Source organism: Chenopodium album, chromosome 7, assembly GCF_948465745.1.
Source record: "Chenopodium album chromosome 7, dcCheAlbu1.1, whole genome shotgun sequence".
Lineage (NCBI taxonomy): Eukaryota > Viridiplantae > Streptophyta > Magnoliopsida > Caryophyllales > Amaranthaceae > Chenopodium > Chenopodium album.
In genome coordinates, this window is record NC_137840.1 from 32,294,203 (window position 1) to 32,304,716 (window position 10,514).

Genomic DNA, 10,514 nt, shown 5'->3' on the forward strand with positions numbered 1-10,514 from the left:
TTCATTTGAAGCTCAAGCATGGAGAAGTGCAAGTTTCTAAAGTCCTTGAGCTGTGCATTCAAGCCGTGGGGGCATGATTTCTAATGTTGAACCCCCAAACATGGAGTTTAGAAACTGCAAGGTCCCGTGTTTATCAAGAGCATTAAGTGGAACGCACGAGGAACATCAGCATGATAGGGATGAAGGCTGCTCTGTTCCCGGGCGCGGGCACACGTAACTATGGCGCGGCCTGGTGGCGCGGGCGCGCCTTTTTGGGTCTTTGTTCCGTACCCAAATTTGCGCAACCGCGCTCTCCCTTATAGTTGGTCGCGCCTGTATGGGTTTATTTGGGGACGATCTAACTAACTTCTCTTAGTTAGTTTTACTATGTATAGATTTTCTTTCTATTTTTAGGAGATGAGGGAATTCAGAAATTAGAATAGAATTAAAATTAGAATTTTAGAGAGAGAAACTCTAGATTGTAGAGAGAGAAGTTCTTAATTGATGATTGAAGATTGGTAATTCTAGCATTTCCTCCATTGAATAGAAGCATGTTTGTAAGGATTTCTTTTAATTTAACGCAATTTTTAGCTTATCATTACAATTACTTTGTTGATTGTTCAAGTTTGAATTGAATTTGTGATTGAATTAGTTCTATTGATATGATGATGATGAAAGTGTTGATTAGCTTAGTTTTGATCTTAATTTCAATGGATTGTGAGTAGCTCTCTTGCTAGGGGAATGGTGAAGCATGTATGAGTAATGGATTGATGCTTATTGGGGGAAATTGATGGAGTTAATGTTGTGATTAAATTGGTTGATTGATTAAGTGCATGTGTGTGATTAATTGAAGAGTAGCTAACTTTGTTACACTAGAATGCATTGTAAGCTTGCATTGATACGGAAAATTGATTTGTGGCTTGCTTTTTTTAATTGAGTAGGTTTGCAAGATTCCTAGTTAGAGTCTCTCGTAGTTGGCGCTAGCTTAACCTCTAGGAGATTAACCTACCTTACTCTCTTGATTGCATAATTGATTTTCCCTCGCAACACTCGACTTAGTCATCTCCAATCCCAATTAGCTATATCCATTCCGAGTACATGCGGATGCTAACCCTAGTGCTTGATAAATTTTATTTCATTTTGATTGTTTGATTGTTTTGAATTTACACACCTCACTTTATTGCTTCGAAATAACTTAGCTTTGATATTAGCATTCACCTCCCATTCCTAGTGGTTCGACCCTCAACTTACTCTATGCTTTGTATAGGGGTGTGTTGAGAGATTACAAATTTTGTTTTGACTAAGGGTAGATTAGTTTTCAACGACCTAGTCTCGCCCTAGATCTAAAATGGTGCCGTTGACGGGGAATGACGTAGATGATTGCTTTTGTTGTTGAGTCTATTTCACCTTAATATCAAAAATACAAAAATATTTTTCTCTTTAGGCTATATTTGTAGCCGTGCTATTGATATTTGCTTTGAGTTTTTTTATGCGTAGGATAAGAGGAAGAGTTTAGTGCCATTTAATCCGGAAATCGAGAGAACAATAACAAGGATAAGGGTTGCTAATTGTTCCTTTAGTCCAAGCTCTCCAAGAGAAGAAATTCACCAAGAAAGAGAAGGGGAGGATCAAGTAAGCATGGGAGGTAATCCAAGAGTTGCTTTGAAGGAGTTGGGAACTCCGGGTGCATATAGGTTTGAAAGTGGGATTGCATTGCCAACAACACCGGCAAATGACTTTGAAATAAGACCGGCCATGATCACTTTGATTGAAATGAGACAATTTAGTGGGGCTAAGATTAAGAGTCCGCTAAACCATCTCAAAGAGTTTGAGAAGTATTGTAACACTATTAAAGTGAATGGTGTTTCTCAAGAGTTTATCCAACTCAAGTTGCTCCCTTTCTCTCCCATAGGTCGGGCCTTGGAATGGTTAGACAAGGAGGTCAAGCCAAATTCTCTTAGAACATGGGATGAAGTTACCAAGGAATTCTTGTCTAGGTTCTACCCCTAAAAGAAAACGGCGGAGTCAAGGACTTTGATCCAAAGTTTCAAGCAAAAACCTAGTGAGAGCTTATATGATGCTTGGGAAAGGTATAAGGAGTATCAAAGAGAATGTCCCCATCATGGCATCACAACCTATCAAATCATTCAAATTTTCTATGGAGGGTTGAGTCTTCAAGGCAAATCGTGTTTTGATGTGGGAGTCGGAGGCCCAATCATGAACAAAACGAAAGAAGAGGCTGTGGACATTATAGAAGATGTGGTGCGCCATTATATGGATTGGCAAGAAGGAGAAAGAGAGTCTTCGAGCAAGAATGGATCAACGGTTTATTCGGTTGATCACCTTAATGCCATCAACAATCTATCCTCTCAAATTGCATGTTTGGGAAAGGAGATGACAACAATCAAAGCCAAGCTTGATAGTGCAACTTCCATTGCACAAGGTCATCCCTCCCACATTAGAGGGAGAGGTACATCTTCTAACTCTACTCCTCCTTCTACTTCTAACAATATGCCCAATGGATGCTTGTTTTGTGATAATTGTGGGTCTTATGACCATGATGCTTCTACTTGTTTAAATGGGTTTGAAAATCTTGATGATAGTGAGAGTAATGAATGTGAACATATAAATTTTGTCTCAAACAATAAAAGTGGTCAAAGGTTTGATGGACCAAGAAACTTTGGAAATAAAAATTCTCATCAACAAGGTGGATTTGATAACTATAACAATGGTAGTTATAGGAACCAAGGAAACCAAAATTTCCGAGGCAACTATAACAACCAAGGTTATGGTAATCAAACCCAAGGCCAAGGTTATGGAAATCAAAGCCAATCTCAAGGCTTTGGTGGCCAAAACAAAAATTTTGGCAACAATCAAAATCGAGGCAATTGGAACAATCAAAATAGGGGGAATTTTCATAACAACCAAAGGGGACCCCCTATCCGGATTTGGTCCAAAATCTCAAGGTGTTGGTGAAAATTCCTATTCTTAATCGTCCAAGTCCAATTTGGAGAAGATAATTGAAAATCAAACAAAAATCTTGAATACCTATATGACGGTGAGAGATAAGTAATTTAATGAGATCATGGCACATAACAAAATGCTTGAGACATAAATCAAACAACTAGCAAACACTTTGAAAGATTGTGCTAGTCCTTCTTCATTTCCTTCTCAAGGAGTTGATCTTAAGAAACCCGTTTATTCCATCACCACAAGAAGTGGAAGAGTTCTTGAATAGAGAGTTTTTAGGGATTGTGAGGAAGACAAGAAGAAGAGTGTTTCAAGTGAGCAAAAAGAGGAATATGTGTCAAAAGATGTGAGCAAAGAAGAGAGCCATGAGAAAAAGAAGAGTGATGAGAGAAAGCAAGAGGAAGTGAGAAAACCCGACCTTCCATATCCTCAAAAGTTTATGAGGAACAAACTAGATGAACAATTTGGGAGATTTCTTGAAATGTTGAAGGAGGTCCATTTTTCTATCCCTCTTACCAAAGCCATGACCCAAATGCCTAGATATTCCAAATTCCTTAAGGATATCTTGAGTGACAAGAGAGATTGTAATGAAATAAATTCGGTAGATCTTGGTGAGTGTTGTAGTGCTTTGATTCATAATGACCTCCTCAAGAAGATGAAAGATCCGGGTAATTCCTCCATTCCTTGCAAAATCAAGAGTAAGTTGTTTGAGAATGCTTTGTGTGATTTGGGTGCTAGTGTGAGCATAATGCCCTTATTGGTCTTCAAGAAGCTAAAGCTAGGAGAACTCCTTCCTACCAACATGACTTTCCAATTGGCGGATAGGTCCATTAAGTTTCCAAAGGGAAGAGTTGAGGATGTTCCCCTTAAAATAGGTGGTTTTACAATTCCCGTTGATTTCATTGTGCTTGAAATAGAAGAAGATGACCACATTCCTATTATCTTAGGGAGACCGTTCTTAGCTACTTCGGGAGCTTTGATTGATGTTAAGGGAGGTCGTATTACCTTGAGATTTGGTAACAAGAAAGAGAGCTTTGAGCTAAAACCAATGCATGAGTCCTTATCCCTTGTGAAAGGAATCAAGAGTGATGATTCCCTTCGTTCTTTTGATAATGTGTATGTGATTGATTCTTCATCTAACAATATTCATGATTTTTATTATGATGTGCTTGTGAGTTTTGATTGCATGAAAGTTAGTGAAGATAAGAAGGAGCTTTCAAAGGCTATGAACGAAGAGGAGATTGACATTCCTCATTGGTTTGAGCTTTACCCTCGAGAGGAAGAGGAGGATTCCATGGAGGTAGATGGTGTGAAACCGTCTACAAAAAGAAACAAAATCAAGAAGAAAGCAAGAGCTTCAAGAAAGAAGAGAATGAGATTGAAATTGAGAAATGAAAAGATTGTTTTTGTTGCGCAAGCAAATGAAGTCTTGTCAAGCAACAACGAGAGGTTGCTTAAAAATGAAGGAGAAGTTGTTCTATCCGCTACCTTGGACAAGGTGGCGTTCTTTGACCCTCCATGATTTGGAGGAAGGGTCGAGCTTAGGACCTTAAGCAAGCGCTTCCCGGGAGGCAACCCGGAGATTTCTAACCTTTTCTTTTGATTTCTATTTTTCTTAATTTTCTTTCTTTCACTTATTTTTATTTTGGATTTATAGGTTGAATTCTTGGAGTTGGATTACATCAAGTGGGAACGAGCAATGGAATGGTGTTTTGTGGTTTTGATGTGTTTATATTCAATTTTTTCGAAATTTTAAGGTAAAAGGGGTAAGAATTGTTAGTAAGGTAAGATAGGAAATTTGTGCTTAAGTTTGAAGAAATTTGAACTTGGTGAGTTCATTGTGGTGCTACCATTTTTTTAGGGGTGTTGAACCCACATTATTCACATTTAGAAACTGATCGTTATGATGGTGACAAAAATCCTGGAATGATAGTTATCGCAGCACCCACGCATGAACGCACCAAGGAGAAGTGCATGAGGGGCATCAGCTGACACGGGCACGCTTAGCCCGTGCGCGGCCGCGAGTGGCACTGACAAGGGGAAAACTAGGTCGTTATCTAATCTTCCCTCGGTCAAACTAAATTTATAAACACTTAACAAACCCTAATACGAGTATAGAGGCAAGTCAAGGGTCGAACCCAAAGGAACGGTAATGTTCAAGCACTTTCAATTATGCGCCTAAGCTAGGTCGAAGACGTCGAAGACGAAGGTAAGAGGGAATACTAACAACTAACAAAACAAGTAACCAAGGAAATAAAACACTAGGAATGGGGATCAACAAGTAATCATGTCCATTGCAACAACTTGGGAAGAGCATGCCAATAAAAGTTTGTGAGGACTAAATGATAAGAGCAATCAATAGGAATCAAAGAGCTATCTCCTAATTGTTAAGCTAGGGTTCACTATGAATAACAAACTAAGAGAATCACAATCAAAACCAATTGATAATTGCAATTCCTAAATCAATTGTTCATGTCATTAGCAATTACAATGCAATCTAGCATAATTCTCAAGGCCAAATTGAATTACACACATGCAAACCTTCACTAATCACTTTAATCTCAACAATTAATCAACACAATTCCAAAATTAATCACAATTAATCAATCATACAAGTTTCACCCAATTCCTAGCCAACAACTACTCAAACAACATCATCAAATCAACTATCAACTATAGAGAACAAGAATCAACAAAATATCAAGAACAATTACTCTAATCAAACATCAAATATCAAAATCAAACCAAACAAACATCAAATTAAACAAAGCAATTGAATGAGATAGAGTTTAGAAATTCTCATTGATAATTGGGAAGATCTCCAACACAATTGTCACACTTGCATCTTCAATCTCTCAATCACCGTTGAAATTCCCCACTTTCTCTCTCTAAAACTACTCCTAATCTAGCCTAATCTAGAAAGAGAAGCTCTCAACCTAAGAGAGAGAAAACTAAGCTCTAAACTAATTCACAAAATAGAATAAAAGTTGGTTCTAATTATCCCCAAAAATGGGTATTTAAACTAAGCTAAGAAAAATAATAAAGGAAAGAAAATAAAATAAATACACTAAGAAAAGGAAAATTAAAAAAATAAGAAAGGAAAATAAACTAAGAAAAGAGAAATAAGAAAAGAGAAATAAAAATAAAAGGAAAAGGAAAAGTAAAAATAAAAGATAAAAGAAAAAGAAAACAAAAAGAAAACAAAAGAAATCAGCTTCGATATTTTTTGAAGCTGCTTGATCTCCATTAAAGCGCAACGCCACCATCACCGTCCATCAATCATCATCAACTCCAATCATCACCGCTCATCCTCATCATTTATCATCGGGCATCGATCAGGGCCATTGATCTTCATTAAAACCACTTGAGGAGCTTGTGATACGGGTTCAAATTGAACCCAGAAAGCCGCGCCCGCGGTGGTCTAAGCCGCGCCCTCTCCAGAGCCACCGCGTCCGCGGGAAGACCTCGGGACAACCGCGGCTACTTACTGCCTGATTTGTGACATCGAGCCCGCGTCCGCTCCTCTCACACCCGCGTCCTCGGGGAATTTCAATTGAATTGGGGGAATTAAAGGAGGTTGCGATTGGTGGTGGTTGTGGTAGAAATATGGGAGTTGCGTGGCTGGTTTGTGTGATGTGGGGTAGAGTGCGGTGCGTGGCTGGTGGTGGAGATTGATGGTGGTTTCGGTGGCTGCGTGGTGGTTAATTGGAGGTGGTAAGGGAGTTGCGTGAGGTAGCAGGGGATTAGTGTTGCTGTGAGTTGCGTGGTTGATTGGAATTGCGGGGTGTTGGTGTGTGTGACTGAGATTGGGAGGCTGGTGGTTGTTGCGTGGCTGATTGGTGTTGTTTTTGTTGCTGTTGGTGATGGTGTGAGTGAGAAGCTAGAAGCAGGGGAAGAAGGAGAGTTGGAGCAGGGGAGATGGTGAGGTTGTTGTTGCAGTTGTGGTGTAGGTTAAGAAAATGGGTGGTGTAGGTTAGGCTGGCAGCAGGGGTTGGCTCAAAGGCAGCAACTTGACTTAATTCTCGAACGTTGAACTCGATCGACCAAGGACCTGAAAACACCTACAACCAAAAAAACATGAGGAAAGGATCGGGACATAATAAAATAAAAATAAATAAAATAAAAATAAATAAAGTAAAATAGAATATAAAGAAAATAAAACTAAAACTACGAATTAAGGACTAAAATAATGAAAAACACATAAAAACTAAACAAAACTCAAAATGAGTTATTAAAATGGAAAACCAAATAAAACTAAGAAAAATATAGGAAAATAATGAAAGAAAATAGAGAAAAAGAACCTAAATCTTATTCTTTTGAGCGCCATAAATGACGCTCATCAGACACTGGCAAGGGCGCGCGGCCGCGCACCCCCCCAGTCGTGCCCTATCTCTTCTTTCTTTTCCCTCATTTCCCCTTCACCTTCATTTCTCACGCACTCCTCACACTTCACCCTCACCAAGGCCGCACCATACCTTATTCACCTTCATCAATCTTCACTCAAATTACTCCAAATTTCCATTAAAATTCATCAAATCCTCTTATAATTCTTCCATTTTTAACAAAATTCATACTACATTTCATCCATGACAACCTCCATTGTTGAAGCTAATTTGGGGATTTTTGTGTGGGTGGAAATTGGTGGCTAAAGCATGCTCTAACTTGCTTCTTGTATGGTATAATCATCTACTCTTACTCTTAATTGCTTTATTATACTATATAATTGCATGTTTTAGGTATTTCATGGGTATGAATAGTAGTAGTATGTATTTTGGTGGTTTTGATGTTTGAAATTGGATTTTGGATGGTTATTTGTGATGTATGATGATTGATTATTGCTTACATTATGTTTTTTGTTGTTTGTGTAGCAAGATTGATCGTTATTGTTGAGAATTGTTGTGGTCGGATTTTTGGTAGTGCTACGTTGATAATGTTGAGATTTGGTTCTTGGTTCCTTTGTGCTTGGTGTATGGTTTGAATGCATTTGTTGACTTGAATTGGTGGTAATTGTGTACATTTGGGATTGCTCGACTTTGGTAGTGAGTTGTTGCTTGTCGATTTTTGTAAAGGAGTTGATTGAGGCATTCTAGATTGTCGGTTGGAGTTTCTTGTGGTGATTGTGGTGTATTGAGTTACTATCTTTGATAATTCATCATGTCTAAACACATCAAAAGCCTCTTCAAGAAACGAAAAACCAATGAAGAACCTGCTCCTTCTCCCTCTACCTCACAACATCGTCAACCTACCCCTATCCCCAAACTTCGAATTACCGACCCCATTCAAAAATCTAGATACACCAAACTTAAAGCAAACCGTTCCCTCAAACATTCCCGACACTACTTTCAAGCAGACATGATTAAATTGGGAATTAATGAAGATTTGACGGAATTGCTTAACAACCTTCGCATGGGATCTTTTGTGAGCCGGAGCTTCTGTACATACGTTCAACCAACTTTGGAGTTCTTGGCCACGGTTGATCTTGTGGTGGTCGAGGGTGGAATCTACCGTGTCCGATTTCAGCTCTTCAACATTCAATTTGATAAATCCCTAGAAGAGTTCAATGCGGCTCTAGACTTCGATCCAAATTCTGATATTTTGGATCCCGAGCTCTTCTTCAATGATGAATATGATCAGAATTTGTGGTGGGACGATATTTCTAGATGTGGTGGCTTTGTGACCCGATATGCCAAGATTAGTAAGGTGTTTAAGCCATGTATCATGGTTCTCCATAGGCTTTTGGGGTATTCGGTGTTTCCGAAGCAAGAATTGGGGAAGATGAGCCAGTTGGAACTTTGAATCGGTGGCTACTCGTGCAGAGTACCGGGGTCATCTAAACTTGGGGTACACTTTTGCCTGCTATTGCCAAGGATTGCATGATAGGGATTCCGGCGAGATCCCTTGTGGGAGCATGGTCACAAGGCTAGTGACCAACCTTGTGCTTGGGCACTATTTTCCATCTTACACTCCGGCGGGGATGTTGATTCTCTTTACCTCGACGTCTGGTAATTCAAGCAAATCCATTTCTTAGCAAAGAATGATGACGACGAGGTGTTTGATTGGCTAAGGGATAATGAACATTGGTGCTATCTCCCTAACCCATCCTTGACTTCTCTCCACCGAGAGAATGTAGCAAACATTTGGCATGTCCCCATGAGTCACCGCCCTCCCTACTATGATGATGAGGAGGAGATGAGTGAAGAAGAGGAAGAAGAGCCGCAACAACAACAAAAACAACAATAACATCATCATCAACAACAACATCAAGAGTAACATCACCAATATGCTAACTCCGACTTGGATGCCCTTAGTGCTCAAATGAAGGGAATGCAGATCCGGTTGGAGGGCATGTATGATTAAGATTTTGAGGCCCTCTACTCTCATATGAGAGTGATTTCGGAGATGCAACAAGGTATATTTCTTCAACAACAACATTTGTATGATGTGGGTGTTAACCGGGGAGATATCACTCCCCCGGTTAACTACCTTTACTTTCCACCCCAATATGGTCCTATACCATCTTTAGGGGGTAATGAGGTACCCACGTACCCATATTGGCAAGGACCCCCAGGGTCCAACACCGAGACTCTCGCTCATTCCCGATGAGCACGGTAACTACGATTATCGTGTTCCCGATGGGAGCAACTATATGGGTGATCCTAACTACCCCTATGTACACCCCGATCACCCACTACCGCTCGCCTTGCCCGAGAAATTGACTCCCCTTGCCCCTTTGCAACAAGATAACTTTAGGGGGCATTATGGTTGGCCACCCGGTTACACCGAGGGATGGGATCCTTATGGTCCCCCATCCGGGTTTTCCTATGATGGGGATAACAATGATGGCTCCGGGCCGAGTGGTAGTGGTAGCTAGTTCCCTCATTTTTGTGCCATGTGCCTCCATCCCTTATCTTATGTGTGCTTGCTTTGTATTGTTTTGATGTTGAGATGTATCTATGATTAGCTTGGGGGAACTTTTCCTTTTCTTAGGGGTTTGTCTCGGTGGCCAATTTGTTGTTGAAACTCACCTTATTTCTCTTGTCTCTTTGCATGATGATATCTTTCTTGATTCTTCTTTGATGATGTTTGCTCATTCTTGATCCTCTTGTTGTTGTGATGATGATGCGTGATTTGCTCCCTAGAATCCAAACCCCTAATATCCAAATCCCATGAATCCAAACCCTTGAATCGAAATTTTATAGTTTAGTACTTTGTTGATTGGTTAGATGTTTAGTTGGTTCTTTAGTTTTTATTTTCCTATTTTTGTTTTCTTGATAGTTTAGTTTCGTTTATTTTTGCTATTTATTTTCTTTCCTTTTCGCTTTCTTTTCTTTTCTTTTGTTTTGAAGTTACTAACTGTTTTCTTTGTCCATAGTTCTCTTTTCCATTTTTGTTCTTATATGGCTTTGATGATGATGATGCTTTGTTTCTTGGAGCTTCATGAGGTGGTTGATTCTTCACCTTACTATTTTAGCATTGCTCGGACGCTGGCGAGATCTTTCTTGTTTTTCTTTTTTTTTTCTTTTTTTTTCATGGATGCATAGTTTAGGATTAGTTTTAGAAAAACT

The 10,514-nt window shown here is 39.4% G+C and overlaps 1 non-coding gene across 1 annotated transcript; it reads right to left on the minus strand.

Annotated features, from left to right (window-relative positions):
* Window positions 1–2,000: 2,000 nt before the first annotated feature.
* On the minus strand, window positions 2,001–2,108 carry LOC145641110 (small nucleolar RNA R71). The gene has a single exon (XR_014115176.1). It is a non-coding gene; the product is annotated as a small nucleolar RNA R71 (small nucleolar RNA).
* Between the last annotated feature and the right edge of the window lie 8,406 nt (window positions 2,109–10,514).